The sequence below is a fragment of the Rhamphochromis longiceps genome, linkage group LG16, assembly GCF_057381845.1.
Source record: "Rhamphochromis longiceps isolate RC_006_pf linkage group LG16, R_longiceps_female_GT1.1, whole genome shotgun sequence".
Classification (NCBI taxonomy): Eukaryota; Metazoa; Chordata; class Actinopteri; order Cichliformes; family Cichlidae; genus Rhamphochromis; species Rhamphochromis longiceps.
In genome coordinates, this window is record NC_140572.1 from 504739 (window position 1) to 521093 (window position 16355).

The 16355-nt window shown below is 47.9% G+C and overlaps 1 pseudogene; it reads right to left on the reverse strand.

Annotated features, from left to right (window-relative positions):
• Window positions 1–3678: 3678 nt before the first annotated feature.
• LOC146650319 (uncharacterized) lies at window positions 3679–5356 on the reverse strand (annotated as a pseudogene).
• Window positions 5357–16355: the final 10999 nt, after the last annotated feature.

Genomic DNA, 16355 nt, shown 5'->3' on the forward strand with positions numbered 1-16355 from the left:
ATGGGACCCCAAATCGCAAGTGTCCGACGGAGACAGCGAGACCTGGAAAGGAGGCGCCGTGTGCGAACCTCTCACCGGTCTACATTACTCGGGTCCGGGTATGGGATTGGAGTTGTCATTTGACTTTGCGGGCATGTACCCTTACATCATGTGCGCGTTCAACATATCGCCTGAAACGACCATACCGTGGCCCCCTGTCATTTTTCCTTACGATCTATCGGGTTGGATTTGCTACAGCTGGGAAGCCGAAGGGCACGAGTACGCGTCTCTGATTCTCAAGTACGACGAGAGCACCGGCTCGTACATCAGGGCGCCTGGGGTGTTCGCTTCGTTGGTGGAGTATTACCGGAACCAACGCTTGGTGTTCAAAACAAAACTTAAGGACCCCACAGTCGGCGATGCAGAGCAAATCTACTTCAAGTTGCAAGAAGGAGAATGTAAGGTTATGGCCAATTCCTTTTACGGAACCGCTCCGTATCCCTGTGGGCCTCTGATATCTGGCCACGGAAGGCAACAGATCGCGGTCGTAAACAACTGCGTGTCAGAGTTCTACCGTCACAAATGCCCCGTGGTGTACGGCGACACGGATAGCGTAATGGTAGTGGTGGGTTACGGACCCGGGGACTCGGTCGAGATCAACGTGCCGGACACCATGCGCAACAGAGAAATGAACTCTCAGCAACAACAGGCCTCGCTTTGACTGTTTGCCTACAAGGCCCAGGAAGCCATATATTCAAAGCTGAAGTGAGTCGGAGAGCAAGTGCTCGATTTCAATTCAATTCAATTTCAATTCAATTTTATTTATATAGCGCCAAATCACAACATAAGTCGCCTCAAGGCGCTTCATAGATCCAGAGAAAAACCCAACAATCATATGACCCCCTATGAGCAAGCACATTGGCAACAGTGGGAAGGAAAAACTCCCTTTTAACAGGAAGAAACCTTCGGCAGAACCAGGCTCAGGGAGGGGCGGCCATCTGCTGCGACCGGTTGGGGTGGTTCCTGCAGTATGTACACGTGGCGCTGGTGGAAGCTGTCGCAAGAGTCCCTGGTGCAGACGCTCGCACTCCTGTCACCGAGGTGTTTGTGAAAGACAGACGGGTGAAACTAGAATACGAAAACAGTTGCTCCATATATTGTCATGTTGCAAAGAAGACATATCTGGCCTTGACGCACACGGTGGACGGTTTGGGTGAGCAACTCTCCTCTATCTCGGTTAAGGTGAGGGGACTGGCCACCTTCAAAAGCATGCGATCCCCTGCGATTCTGCTATCACGGATACGTTCATCGTGCGTAATGAAAGGGGACTGTGTCAAATTGGAACCCGATCAAGTGTCGTGTTTTTTCAGCTGCACCGTGGCATCAGAGACCAGAAATACTGTACATGAAACAGGAGCCTACGTTTGACGAGTCAAGTAGATGGGCCGAACTCAGTCAGGCCTCGTCGTTTCTAACGCCACACAGAGTCGTATCTGTCGATACGCTCCAGTTGACGGGGGGTAAAAGTGCGGTCTTGGTCAAGTTGGAAAACACACAGCTCGAGGATGCAAGACGCACTGTGTACTGCTTGAGTTTGTACAAGGACGGGATTTACTGCATGAATCACATGTTTTCCAGAAAGGAAAGTGTCCTGAGAGACCTGCTCGCCGCCAGGGCGTCTGAAATGATTGCATCTAAAATGGGCTTAGGGTTGTTCCCCTGGAGCACCCTGATCAAATCTGCTAAAAACAAACACTTTAGCCAACACACTGGCTCGCCTGAAAGTCGGCAACTCCAACGTCAAAACGACATACATTGAGCTCACTAAGACCTGGCTGCAGCGCATCACTCGTCTCACTGTGAAACCGGTAGAATGCTACGAGTTCCACAAATGTAACCCGTGCGAAGCCACGTTTTACAGATACCCGGTGGCTTTACAGGCCACATCGGGCTGTTTGACAGTCATGTTCGGCGGTTCCTTGTTGTGCGAAATCACTGCCGGTGCCGTAGAGTCTACTCTACGAGATGATAACACTCAAACGGGTTCCTCCGTCTACACACATGGATCCTGGGTCTAGGACCGACAGTTGCTTGATCGACCATCCCTACCAGCTGGGTAACAAATGCTACGCCAACTCAAAAGTCATACTGGCCCATTCCGCAGATCGGTCTTTGGTGAATTGGGCGGCGAAACTGATTGCGCACTGCATAATAGAGTTTTGTCTACCTAGACAGGGGCATTCAGCCACACCGACTACGTTTTCTCTCACACTATGAAGAACCAAACAGATGCTAACCAGCCAACCGTCTTCACCGTCGATCTAGCGGACCTGATTCAGCTCGCCGGACACAGTGCTCTGTTTACGATAGATTCGATGACCGTTACGGCATACAGTCAAGGGGATTGGAAGAAGGTGCCTGTGAAATTTGCAGTTTTAAATGGAAACAAGACAAGGGTCATCATGTACGATCCCAACAGACATTCGTCTAAGTGGCTGGTAGACCTCGGTGCACAAGAAGTCTCCAGTGTAAACAAGGACCACTCCGGCGGTCGGCGTTGCGTCAAGATAGCCGGGACCGACCGTGAACCGTTCAATCGTGCGCTATCTGTCTACAAGGATGAGAATAAACAGGCTGCTCTAAATGTATTACGATTCATGATGTCGGAGAGTCTTTGGGTTGCGGACAAAGCTAGGGGGGCTTTAGACATCTTAATGGCCTAAGCTGCTAACGAGTTCAACGTGCAATGTGACTTATGTGGTCGCCGAAGTGTAGTGTACACTCAAAACGACTCGGGATCGTCGTTTGCATTTCCAGAGTGTGAAGACACATACGTTTGCATGCCCTTGGCTCGAAATGTACAAGATCGCACGTATCAAGCTTTGTGCGACATCATGACCCTGATCTGATGCGCTTGCACCGACAATCTGAGCAATCTGACGGAACTAACTAGATCGGGCTGCGGACTACCCGACGGTCCGTTCTCGACTGACTTTCCACCTAGAGACCACTACCAAGGAAGAATTGTGATTCCGCATTCGCTCATGAAATACTTGACGGCTCTGTACCAAGCGATGAGCGACTACGCAGACAGTTTCGCGATAGTGGACAGCGTGACGCCTAATGTCAAGGAGAGCGGCACTGGAGAGCCCCTGTCCAAACATCGGTCTGGTGTCAGGATCTATCGGTGTTACGACGATATACGGATCCACCGTTCGCGAAGTATACAACGGACTGTTGACACAGCACGAGTCGGCCGACGTGACTAAAGACAAAGCTCAACATTACGGTCTAGTCAACAGTGCCCCACTCATTCCCCAGCTAATTCCCCAGGTGTTGTTGAGACGAGCACCCTTGACGTTCGACATGCGTGGTGACAGAACATCTTACTATTCATCACTGATTGAAGAAAATAAGAACAACCCCAGGTTTCTCTTCAGCACTGTAGCCAGGCTGACAAACAGTCAGAGCTCTGTTGAGCCAACCATCCCTTTAACGTTAACTAGTAATGACTTCATGAACTTCTTCACAAATAAAATTTTTATCATTAGAGAAAAAATTACCAATAATCATCCCACTATAAAGACACATCTCCTGGATGCACTGGTACGCATCTTCAGTGATGTATCCTAGGGTCATCAGGTGTTTCGGGTCTCACAACATCATACACCCTCGCCCGGGCGACCCAGCCGGGGGTGATCAGGCCCCGACTTGCGTACCAGTAGCTACCCACGGATCAGCCCTCTTGATCCACAGCCACCTTGTGGCTTTCTCTGCCGCTTCACTCACAGCCTGGATGGCCCTCTTCTTGGCTGCCCCAGCCACGCCCAGCCGGCCTAGGACTTTGCAGAGTGATCGTCCTGCAAAGCCCCTACAACCCACTTCTATGGACTCATAGAAAGTCTCCCAGCCCCTTCGCCTGTACTCCTGCACTAGTTCCTGGTACTTTCCTCATTTCCTTTCATTGGCCTCCTCAATCTGCTCTTCCCAGGGCACTGTAAGTTCCAGCATGATCAGCTGTTTTGAGGCCTCAGAAATAATTATCATGTCTGGCCGGAGTGATGTTTTTGCAATGTTCTGAGGGAACTTTAGTTGTTTGCCCAGGTCAGCCTGTAGCTGCCAATCAGAGGCTGTGTTGAGGAGGCCAGTTGTCAAATGTGGGCGCACCTGTGGTTTCTCTCCAGCCTTAATAAAAGAGATTGCCTTCCTCGGAGCCTGAAGATGCTTGCTGGTGCTGATTGCTGAGGCAATCTTTTCAGCAACTACTCTGAGCACCTGGTCGTGCCGCCAACGATACCGACCATCGGCCAGGGCCCTTGGGCAGCTGCTAAGGAGGTGTTCTAGGGTCCCTCTTCCAGAACACAGGGGACAGGCAGGTGTCTCGCTCTTTCCCCACGGATGGAGGTTTGCTGGGCTTGGCAGAGTGTCGTATACTGCCTGCACTAGGAATCGGATCCGGTGGAAGTCTGCCTGCATGATGTTTGCCCAGGTGACCTTGCGCTGCAAGGTGCTCTCCCACCTTGTCCATGCTCCCTGCCACTTAAGGCCTACAGCTCTACTTACTCGCTCCTCCTCCACACCTGCTCGGACCTCTTCCTGGAGTAGCTGTTGTCTCTCCTTTCCCTGTGCTCTGCTGACCTGGGCCTTTGGGAAGTACCCCCAAGCCTGCTTCCCCTGTTTCTAAGACCCCCATCAGTGTTTTCTGCCTTAGGCGTGACTCCGCCACCTCAACTGCCTTCTCAGCCTTCCACTTTCGTCCTGTCCTTACCTCAATACCTGCTGATGCCACCTTGCAGTCTTTAGAATCTCTGTACTGTAGGGCTTCTCGTGTGCGAGCCACCTTGAACTCTTCTGTGAGACCACTGAAGGGTAACTACACGCTGTTGCTTGCCCCATACAAGTCAGCGCTGGTGAGACTGCGGGGAAGTCCCAGCCACTTACGAAGAAAGCCACTGATCTTTTTTTCAAGGGATTCCACAGTAGTTATTGGAACTGTATAGACAAGCAAGGGCCACAGGATTCGGGGCAGGATGGAATGCTGGTAGATCCAGGCTTTAAATCTTCCAGGCAGGCCGGACTTATCCACCTTAATAAGCCATGCTCCCAGCTCCTCATTTGCATTCTGAATAGCAGTAGAGTCTTTCAGGCTGGAATCAAAGAGTTTCCCCAAGCTCTTAACTGGTTGTTCCGTTATGGATTGAATAATGGTTCCTGAGATTGAGAACCGGAACTTGTCCGTCACCTTGCCCTTCTTCAGTACCATCGATCTTGACTTAGAAGGTTTAAAACTCATCTTTGCCCATGAGATGAGACTCTCAAGACCTTGCAAAATCCACCTACACCCGGGAACTGATGATGTTGTAATGGTGAGGCCACAGATGTAATATTATCTACAGCTACTCTTAGTACCATTGATGTTAAGTTAGACTATCCATCCATCCATCCATCCATCTTCATCCGCTTTATCCGAGGCCGGGTCGCGGGGGCAGCAGCCTAAACAAAGAGGCCCAGACCTCCCTCTCCCCAGCCACCTCCTCCAGCTTATCCGGGGGAATACCAAGGCGTTCCCAGGCCAGCCGAGAGATATAATCTCTCCAGCGTGTCCTGGGTCTGCCCCGGGGCCTCCTCCCGGTGGGACATGCCTGGAACACCTCACCCAGGAGGCGCCCAGGGGGCATCCCTGTCAGATGCCCGAACCACCTCAGCTGGCTCCTTTCGATGTGGAGCAGCAGCTGCTCTACTCTGAACCCCTCCCGGATGGCCCAACTTCTCACCCTATCTCTAAGGGAGAGGCCAGCCACCCTTCGGAGGAAGCTCATTTCTGCCGCTTGTATCCGCAATCTCGTTCTTTCGGTCACTACCCACAGCTCGTGGCCATAGGTGAGGGTAGGGACGTAGATCGACCGGTAAATTGAGAGCTTCGCTTTTACACTCAGCTCCCTCTTCACCACGACGGACCGGTGCAGCGTCCGCATTACTGCAGCTGCAGCCCCAATCCGTCTGTCGATCTCCGGCTCCCTTCTCCCATCACTCGTGAACAAGACCCCGAGATACTTGAACTCCTCCACTTGGGGCAGGAACTCATCCCCGACCCGGAGTGGGCACTCCACCCTTTTCCGGCTGAGAACCATGGCCTCAGATTTGGAGGTGCTGATCCTCATTCCCGCTGCTTCACACTCGGCTGCGAACCGTTCCAGTGTGAGCTGGAGGCCCTCACCCGATGAAGCCAACAGAACCACATCATCTGCAAAAATCAGAGATGAGATTCTGAGGCCACCAAAGCGAAAGCCCTCCGCCACTTGGCTGCGCCTAGAAATCCTGTCCATAAAAATTATGAACAGAACCGGAAACAAAGGGCAACCCTGGCGGAGCCCATCACCCACCAGGAACGAGTCCGACTTATTGCCGGCAATGCGAACCAAGCTCTTGCAACGGTTGTATAGGGATCGAATGGCCCGTAGCAATGGGCCAGACACCCCATATTCCCGCAACACCTCCCACAGGACACCCCGAGGGACACGGTCGAATGCCTTCTCCAAGTCCACAAAACACATGTAGACTGGTTGGGCAAACTCCCATGCACCCTCAAGTATCCTGGAGAGGATAAAGAGCTGGTCTAGTGTTCCGCGACCAGGACGAAAACCGCATTGTTCCTCTTGTATCCGAGGTTCGACTAGCGGACAAACTCTCCTTTCCAGCACCCTGGCACAGACTTTCCCAGGGAGGCTGAGGAGTGTGATCCCCGTGTAGTTGGAACACACCCTCCGGTCCCCCTTCTTAAAGATGGGGACCACCACCCCGGTCTGCCAGTCCACAGGTACTGCCCCTGATCTCCACGCAATATTGCCGAGGCGTGTCAACCAGGACAGCCCTACAACGTCCAGAGCCTTCAGGAACTCGGGGCAGACCTCATCAACACCAGGGGCTCTGCCACCAAGGACTTGTTTAACTGCCTCAGTGACCTCGCCCCCGGAAATTGGCGGGTCATTCCCCTCATCCCCAGACTCTGCTTCCTCCTCGGAAGACGTGTCAGTGGGATTAAGGAGGTCCTCGAAGTATTCCTTCCACCGTTAAGTTAGACTATTTTTCTCCAATTGATCTTTCTGAGTTAACTTCAATAATTACTTCCTCCAAACCATCAACGTGTCTTTTAGACCCCATTCCTACAAAACTGCTCAAAGAAGTCCTGCCTCTAATTAATTCTTCGATCTTAAATATGATCAACCTATCTCTAATAATCGGCTATGTACCACAGGCCTTCAAGCTGGCTGTAGTTAAACCTTTACTCAAAAAGCCATCTCTAGACCCAGCAGTCTTAGCTAATTATAGGCCAATCTCCAACCTTCCTTTCATATCAAAAATCCTTGAAAGAGTAGTTGTCAAACAGCTAACAGATCATCTGCAGAGGAATGGCTTATTTGAAGAGTTTCAGTCAGGTTTCAGAGCTCATCACAGCACAGAAACAGCTTTAGTGAAGGTTACAAATGATCTTCGTATGGCCTCTGACAGTGGACTCATCTCTGTGCTTGTCCTGCTAGACCTTAGTGCAGCATTCGATACTGTCGACCATAATATCCTATTAGAGCGATTAGAACATGCTGTAGGTATTACAGGTACTGCACTGCAGTGGTTTGTATCATATCTATCTAATAGACTCCAGTTTGTTCATGTAAGTGGAGAGTCCTCTTCACACACTGAGGTTAATTATGGAGTTCCACAGGGTTCAGTGCTAGGACCAATTCTGTTTACATTATACATGCTTCCCTTAGGCAGCATTGTTAGAAGACATAGCATACATTTTCATTGCTATGCAGATGACACCCAGCTCTGTCTGTCCATGAAGCCAGATAACACACATATTTTAGTTAAACTGCAGGAATGTCTTAAAGACATAAAGACCTGGATGGCCGCTAACATTTTGCTTCTTAATTCAGATAAAACTGAGGTTATTGTACTCGGCCCTGAAAAGCTTAGAAATATGGTATCTAACCAGATTCTTACTCTGGATGGCATTACCTTGGCCTCCAGTAACGCTGTGAGGAACCTTGGAGTCATTTTTGACCAGAATATGTCCTTCAACGCACATATTAAACAAATATGTAAGACTACGTTCTTCCATTTGCACAACATCTCTAAAATTAGAAATATCCTGTCTCAGAGTGACGCTGAAAAACTAGTTCATGCATTTATTACTTCCAGGCTGGACTACTGTAATTCATTATTATCAGGATGTCCAAAAAACTCACTGAAAAGCCTTCAGCTAATCCAAAATGCTGCAGCAAGAGTACTGACAGGGACTAGAAAGAGAGAGCATATTTCTCCTGTTTTGGCTTCCCTTGATTCGCTTCCTGTTAAATCCAGAATTGAATTCAAAATCCTGCTCCTCATATACAAGGTCTTAAATAATCAGGCCCCATCTTATCTTAATGACCTTGTAGTACCATATCACCCTATTAGAGCACTTCGCTCTCACACTGCAGGCCTACTTGTTGTTCCTAGAGTATTTAAAAGTAGAATGGGAGGCAGAGCCTTCAGTTTTCAGGCCCCTCTTCTGTGGAACCAGCTTCCAGTTTGGATTTGGGAGACAGACACTATCTCTACTTTCAAGATTAGGCTTCAAGCTTTCCTTTTTGCTAAAGCATATAGTTAGGTCTGGACCAGATGACCCTGAATCCTCCCTTAGTTATGCTGCAATAGACGTAGGCTGCCGGGGGATTCCCATGATGCATTGAGTTTTTCCTTTCCAGCATCCTTTCTCACTCACTATGTGTTAATAGACCTCTCTGCATTGAATCATATCTGTTATTAACCTCTGTCTCTCTTCCACAGCATGTCTTTTATCCTGTCTTCCTTCTCTCACCCCAACCGGTCGCAGCAGATGGCCACCCCTCCCTGAGCCTGGTTCTGCTGGAGGTTTCTTCCTGTTAAAAGGGAGATTTTCCTTCCCACTGTCACCAAAGAGCAAGCATAGGGGGTCATATGATTGTTGGGTTTTTCTCTGTATCTATGAATCGCCTTGAGGCGACTTTTGTTGTGATTTGGCGCTATATAAATAAAATTGAAATGAATTAAAGCTGGCCATTTAATAGCAGACTGCGAGGCCTACAGGCAAAGGCAGCCAGCCTAAACACCATGTAAGCCAAAGGGGATGGGGCTGATTAAAATCGCACCCCTTGTTGATAGGCCTCCTGGCACTGAGACCTTTGCTGAATGTTTTGAACCCTTCATCTTTAACGGAGTGGTGATGCTTTCTGGTAAGTCTAAAGATGAAGGTACCATGACTATCTTACGCGAACCAGGCAGCTCGCAGTCCTTCATGCTGGCCAGCACACTTGCCTTTGATGGAAAGGCTGCCAGTGGCACTGATGTTATTGTGAGAGGCGTTGGAATGAGCTATGTGCTCACTATCGAATTTGGGTGTGGAGCAACCTAGTAAGCAGGAGGGTTTATCACACCACTGAGGTCCCGAAGACTCCTGACCTAAGGCCTGTGTCGAATGCTTTAAGCCGGAGGCACCCAGTGTTCTTACCTGGTCACACACCCATCGACAGAGAGAGGCAGTTGACTTGTCAGAATCAGTGGTTGGCTCTATTTTGGAAACGGATGTGATGCCCTGTGTGGAGGGGGCGGGTCGTGATGCCAAGGAACTGGCTCGAGAGGTAGCTGAGACTGCTCCTGCGCCAGTAGCCCCCCACCTTCTCACACGGGAGGCCCTTGTTATCACTCAGAAAGAGGGCCCACCATTAGACAAATGTGTTGCCGCCGTGGATGAGAGTGATGGTCCAACGGGAGACAGGATGCAGACATTTTTTGTTTGTGATTGGTTGCTGATGCGCAAGTGGACCCCAACGCCCGGGGTGCACTGGAGCATATTCCAACAGATAGTGGTCATGGCCAGTTTGCGTCAGCATGTGCTACAATTAGCCCATAATCATTCATGGTCAGGACATCTGGAGATGACCAAAACGTATCACCGTATTCTGCAGCACTTATTTTGGTCAGCAATGAAGGCAGATGTGGTGCAGTATTGTAATACCTGTCACTCGTATCAGCTGGTGGGCACGCCAAACCAAATAGTGCCCCCCGCCCTACTATGTCCAGTACTGTCTATTTGTGAGCCATTTCAACACGTTTTTGTGGATTGCGTTGCACCCGAAAACTGTGCAAACAGAGCGGGGAACTAAATTCCTATCCTGAGCGTTTAAACAGCTATTATCTCCCTTGGGATTTCTCATTCTGCGCCCAGTGTTTACCATTCAGAGTCGCAGGGTGCACTTGAGCGTTGGCACCAAATGCTTAAGGCAGTGCTGAAAAGGTACTGACATGACATGGCAGGGAGTTGGGATGAGGCAGTACCCTTCGTGCTGTTGTGGAAAATTTAACAATAACCTGCTACACACCCAGTGTGCTTGATTTGAAGTGTGTTTCATAAACACATTGCAATTTGGTGAGAGCATCCCAGTGAAACAATAGGATCATCTCTGTATTTTGGCCACTGCCCTTACATGTTATATACAGACACACAGACAAGGAACATTCCACAAACTCTTAGATGTTGGCCCCTCTCATGGGGGCGCTATACCTCCCCCCTCACAGAGACAATTATGACCTTGTTTTTTACATCCCTGCTAAGAATAAGGAGTCCCACTATCTGTTCAATGTCTCCCATTACAATGGCCTCACTGTGTTAACATTCCACATGCATGCAAACTGGTGACAGGAGTGCTCTTACTATAGCAAAGTGAGAAAGCGATATTACTATAACTAATGTGATATGATTAAATATGTGATTAATATATGAGAAAAGAAATCTGCCTCCACAGTGCTTTTTGCGATACGCAATGCTAACTCCTTGGGGTTCAGCCCAGCTACCCTTGTGTTTGGCCACGATGTGCGGGGTCCACTGAAGGTGTTGAAAGAGGGTTTACTTGGCAGGGGTTTTTAAAAATACTGAGATTTCACAGATTTTGTGAAGATGTGTAGGGATTGATGGCAACATGCTACCTCACTAGCAAAAGAGGCTCTGTGTAGGTCCCAGGCAAACATGAAGAAGTGGTTTGTGTCCAGGCTGAAAATGCCTTTCCATGTCCTTCTTGTCAAAGTCCTTGTGCTGCTTCCCGCGCCCGTTCTGCACTTTCAGTTTGTTTTGCGGGAACCTATGTTATATTAACAAAGGTGTCTGAGACAGATTATGCTATATTAAAATGTTGAAACCCTACCATAATAGGGAAACCCGTGAGATTGTCGTCGACTCAGCAGCCCCCAGTTTCTGCTGCCATGTTTAGCATAGTGGCCAGGGCTGATGATGGCCTGTGTGTGTCCAGATCCCTCAAGAGGAAAATGAGTCTGCTGTGAAGGTGCAATAAAACTTGGGCCCCACTTGTGATCACATTCCACATACATACAACTGATGTCAAGAGTGAGCTTTCTATACTAAGTAGAGAAAGCGTTACTACTATTACTAAAGTGATGTAATTAATACATAAACTAAAGAAATTTCCAATACAATCCCACCCTTTGTGATAACAACTCCATTTAATCACAATATTAATCGAAACATAGAAATTTCTTCCCCAACTTCTGAACATAACATCAACACCATTATACTCTCAAAAGACATTTCACAATGTGCATCATTCTACAGAGTCAGGAAGGAAAAGAAAAAAACAAAATAAAACCACAAATGCACAGATCAATTTCACACCTTAATCCACATCCTCAGTCTCACTATCCTCAACACTGTCCCTATCTTCAGCCTGCAACAAGGGTAACTGAAATTTAGGAGATTCATCATCTTTTGTCAGCGCAGTTGTGGTCAACCTATGTACTAGGGTGCGAAGGCACGAGCTGAAACAACAACCACAACATGTAAGTATGGTGACAAATGTGGCTACGGACATCAACAAAGACACCAATATAGTTTTTTACTTACCAAAATGATTACTAAACCAGTCATCCAAGGGATTATTTATGCCATAGTCTTCTGTCATTTTGGTGGACAACGTCCTCAACCCTTCCAGTGCTCTGGTTACAGAGCCATCTGGAGCTGTGTTATTAGGGATAAAAGTACAACACAGAGGACCCACCATAGCACAAACACCCCCCCCCCCCCCCCCCCTCTCAGCCAAAAGCATGTCCAGGGCCACCCTATTCTGCCAGGATATCAAAGAAATGGCGGCTCCCGTGTCAAATTAGCCAGTCGCTGAACATTATAATGAACATAGTTTATTCTATCAACATTTTTATTTGGAGTAATCCATAGGAAAATTGATTCAAACCCTCCTGCAACCTGGTTGGCCAATTTATACTCATCAGGAACACCTCTAGGAACACCTATACAATCTATGTAAGTTGGGGAGTTTTTAGTTAAATCAAAATCTTCTGACATAGGTTAGGGTCCTTCCCACATGGGTCTCTGCAGTAGCATGAGATCCCACTAATACTATAGGAAGTGCCAATCTTACAACAGTGCAGGCTCCCGACCAGCCACTCGGCAGGGTATCTCTCAGATTTTTGTCACCACACCACCAGAACAGGTCAGCACGAGCAACAATAATGCTGCTCATATTTGCCCATTCAGTAACATCTATCACCTCATCACACCATGACTCACCTGGAGTGCCTATTGGGGTAACACTTACCCTGGTCAAACAAGTGTAGTTTCTGGCTTTAGGGGAGAACACAGGGGGAGTAACACCCTTCCAAACTACTGGGAAGAGGGTACCCAATGTAATACAATAATGATCCACTCTTTCTTTCATGTGGAGCTGCAACATGCAATCAAATCCCGGCCTGTCCTCCCAAAACAACAAAGGGGCTGGCACTGTGAACAGTGTGGGGTGCACTATAGAGCAGGCTACACATTCTGTCATGTCATTAGACTTGGCTGTCAAGTCAAGTCAAGTCAAGTTTATTTATAAAGCACATTTAAAAACAACCAAGGCTGATAAAAGTGCTGTACAATAAAATACAAATATAAAATACAATAAAACGCAAGTACATAAAACACCTCACTGATAAAACAATAAGTTAATACAGTAAGTTAAACCTTGCTAAAAGCCAATGACAAGAGGTGAGTTTTAAGAGCAGTTTTAAAAGTTCCTAGGCTTGTGGAGAATCTGATGTGAGGAGGTAAACTGTTCCACAGTCTGGGTGCAGCCACAGCAAAAGCCCTCTCTCCCCTAGTCTTTAATCTGTACCTGGGAACATCTAAAAGCATCAGGTCTGCTGACCTCAAAGATCTCCTGGGGCGGTAAATGCTAAGAAGCTCTGCCAGGTAAGGAGGTGCAGTACCGTTAAGAACCTTAAAAACCAGCAGTAAAATTTTAAAATCAATCTTAAAAGCAACTGGGAGCCAGTGGAGAGAGCAGAGGACCGGAGTGATGTGGTCTCTCTTTTTGGAGCCGGTCAGCATGCGAGCAGCAGCGTTCTGCACCAGTTGGAGGCGATGCAGACAGGAACGATCTAAACCAGCAAAAAGGGAGTTACAGTAGTCCAGCCGTGATGTAATAAAAGCATGGACCACCCTTTCTAGATCGTTCCTGCACAGGTAGGACTTGACTTTAGCTAAAATCCGTAGATGATAAAAAGATCCCTTGACTACGGAGCTGATTTGTTTATCAAATTTAAAAGCACTGTCAAAAGTAACACTCTTAATGAAGGAAGTACATTTGGAAGTTAGGGGTCCCATAAAATCAAAGGAAAGGTTGGGGTCTTTAGGAAGCCCAAACACAATGACTTCAGTTTTACTTTCATTTAGATGTAGAAAGTTAAGAGCCATCCAAGTCTTAATGTCAGACCGACAGGAGAATAACGGCTGCAGAGAGTCCTTACAGTCTAACCTCAGAGGGAGGTAGATCTGAATGTCATCAGCAAAGGTGTGGAAGGACACATTATGTTTGCGCAGCACATCGCCCAGAGGGAGCAAATACAGAGTAAACAGCAGGGGGCCTAGAATGGACCCCTGAGGTACACTACAAGTTAAAGGAGCTCTGGGAGATGACAGTTCACCGAGGTGAACAGAAAAACTCCTGTTATCCAGGTCGGACTGGAAAAACTTTAAGACAGTACCTTTTAAACCGACACAGTGTTCTAGGCGGGATAACAGTATGTTGTGATCAACAGTGTCGAAGGCTGCTGTCAGGTCTAAGGTTACTAGGACAGCAGCACAACCAGAGTCTACAGTTAAAAGCAAGTCATTAAAAACTCTCAGTAAGGCGGTTTCAGTGCTGTGACGAGCTCTAAAACCAGACTGAAACTTCTCATAGAGACTGTTGTTGTCTAAAAATGACTGGAGCTGCCTGAGGACAACTCGCTCCAGTACTTTGGACAGAAAGGGCAGATTGGAGATGGGCCTATAGTTAGAGATTATAGATGGGTCCAGGTTAGGCTTTTTGAGGAGAGGTTGAACAACGGCATGCTTAAAAAGTGTTGGGAAACAACCAGAGCTGAGACAGGCATTGATCAGGACCAGAAGGACAGGTCCAACTGAGTGCAGGACCTGCTTCAGAAGACGAGAGGGGATAGCGTCAGTGGAACAGTTGGTAGACTTGACCTTGCAGACTGTTTCATGCAGCTGAGAAAGAGAGATTAGCTCAAACTGGTTAAAGGCAGAATGGCACGAGGGAGAAACACAGGGATTGAAAGGTGGAGGGGGAATGACAGACTGCAGGGAGGAAATCTTATTAACAAAAAAATATAAAAAGTCATTGCAGAGGGTGGCAGAAGGTGTGAGGCAGGTGGACGTATGAGGATCAACAATGGAGTTTAAAACACGAAACAGAGTCTGAGGTTTATGGACATTACTGCTGACCAGGTTAGATATGTAGGAGGACTTAGCCTCTTTAGCAGCTTTCTGATAAGTTAAAAGAGAGTCTCTCAGGATATTGAAGGAGATTTGCAGCTTGTCCTTTTTCCACTTTCTCTCAGCACACCTGCAGGAGCGCCTGAGAGCACGAACAGAGTTTGTAATCCAGGGTTCAGTGTGAGCTTTGGGACGGAGTGATTTTAGGGGAGCGATGGAGTCCAGAATAGAAGTGCATGTTGAGTTAAAAAGAGCAGTTAAATCTTCTGCACACAGGGAGTCAATCCAGTCCACCGTGGAGAGCTCAGAGTTGTTGAAAGCAGCAGAGAACTGGGATGGTACATGGGTATTGATGATCTGGTGGCGGCGTGAAGGAGCTTTAACTGCAGCAACAGAACATTGTGCAGTGGCAGAAAACAGAACAGGAAGGTGATCAGAGATACACGCACTCTCACAGATTTCAGAGATGTGGATACTCAGGCCGTGAGACATGACGAGGTCCAGTGTGTGACCTTTCTCATGTGTGGAGCCAGACACACACTGAGTCAGGTTAAAAGAGTCCAGCAGTGATACAAAGTCTCTAACCAGAGGTTTAGATGGACAACACACATGGATATTCAGATCGCCAACAATAAGAAAATGATCAAAATCTACTGAAAGTCCTGATAAGAATTCCCCAAATTCACTGATAAAATCCTTGTTGAATTTGGGAGGACGGTACACTACTGCACACAGTAATGGAGTAGATGAGTTCAGTTTAAAAAGCTGCAGTTCAAAGCTGGAAAAGGAGAAAGATGAAATCTGATGACAGTCATAAACTGGCTGTGTAAGTTATCCAATCCAGCCATACATTCTTCTCTATATAACCTGTCTCTATTTGCACCAAGTCTTCCGGTCCAGTTATGTTCAAGTAAGTAACTAATTGATGTCCTGACAATTCCGCCGGGGCATGGGCTGAGGTTGCATTTGATGTGGCCATCCCAAATTTCACACTAAACAACCCCAGTGGATCTGCACCCCCAAGGTGAAATAAGTCCATTCGCTGCTCCCACAACTTATGTCAAAACAAAGTTTTGTTGTATTTTTTATTGTTAAAATCAACGGGTTTACCTTTCCTGTGGCTGCGTCTCCTCCCACCTGAGCCCTAGTCAGTGAGAAATACATCTGCGCTCTTGCATTGAAGCTACCTACTCTGGGGGTCGCTGTCCAACCACCTGGTCCTGTGCTCCAAAGAACCCGATCCCAGGTCGGACACCAGTAATCAGAATTACTAATCCTATGCTGTGGTATATGCCCGGTATTACACATATACACACTGTAGCCTTGCCACACATTGGCGCTGCCATAACACTCTATCACATCACACAAGTCAAACTCTGCAACTGTCAATTGTCCTTGTACTGCAGTTACCACCACTTTGGTCTGAGGGCCACTGTCTCCTGCTCCTCGGACTCGTCTGGGCTGAGAAGTCGCTCCCAGCTGCGGATCTCCCCAGAGGCTCCACCACAGGGCAATCATCAGCGCGGCGAAGAGCAGCAGGGCCACTCCAATGATGAGCTGCCTCTCAGTACGG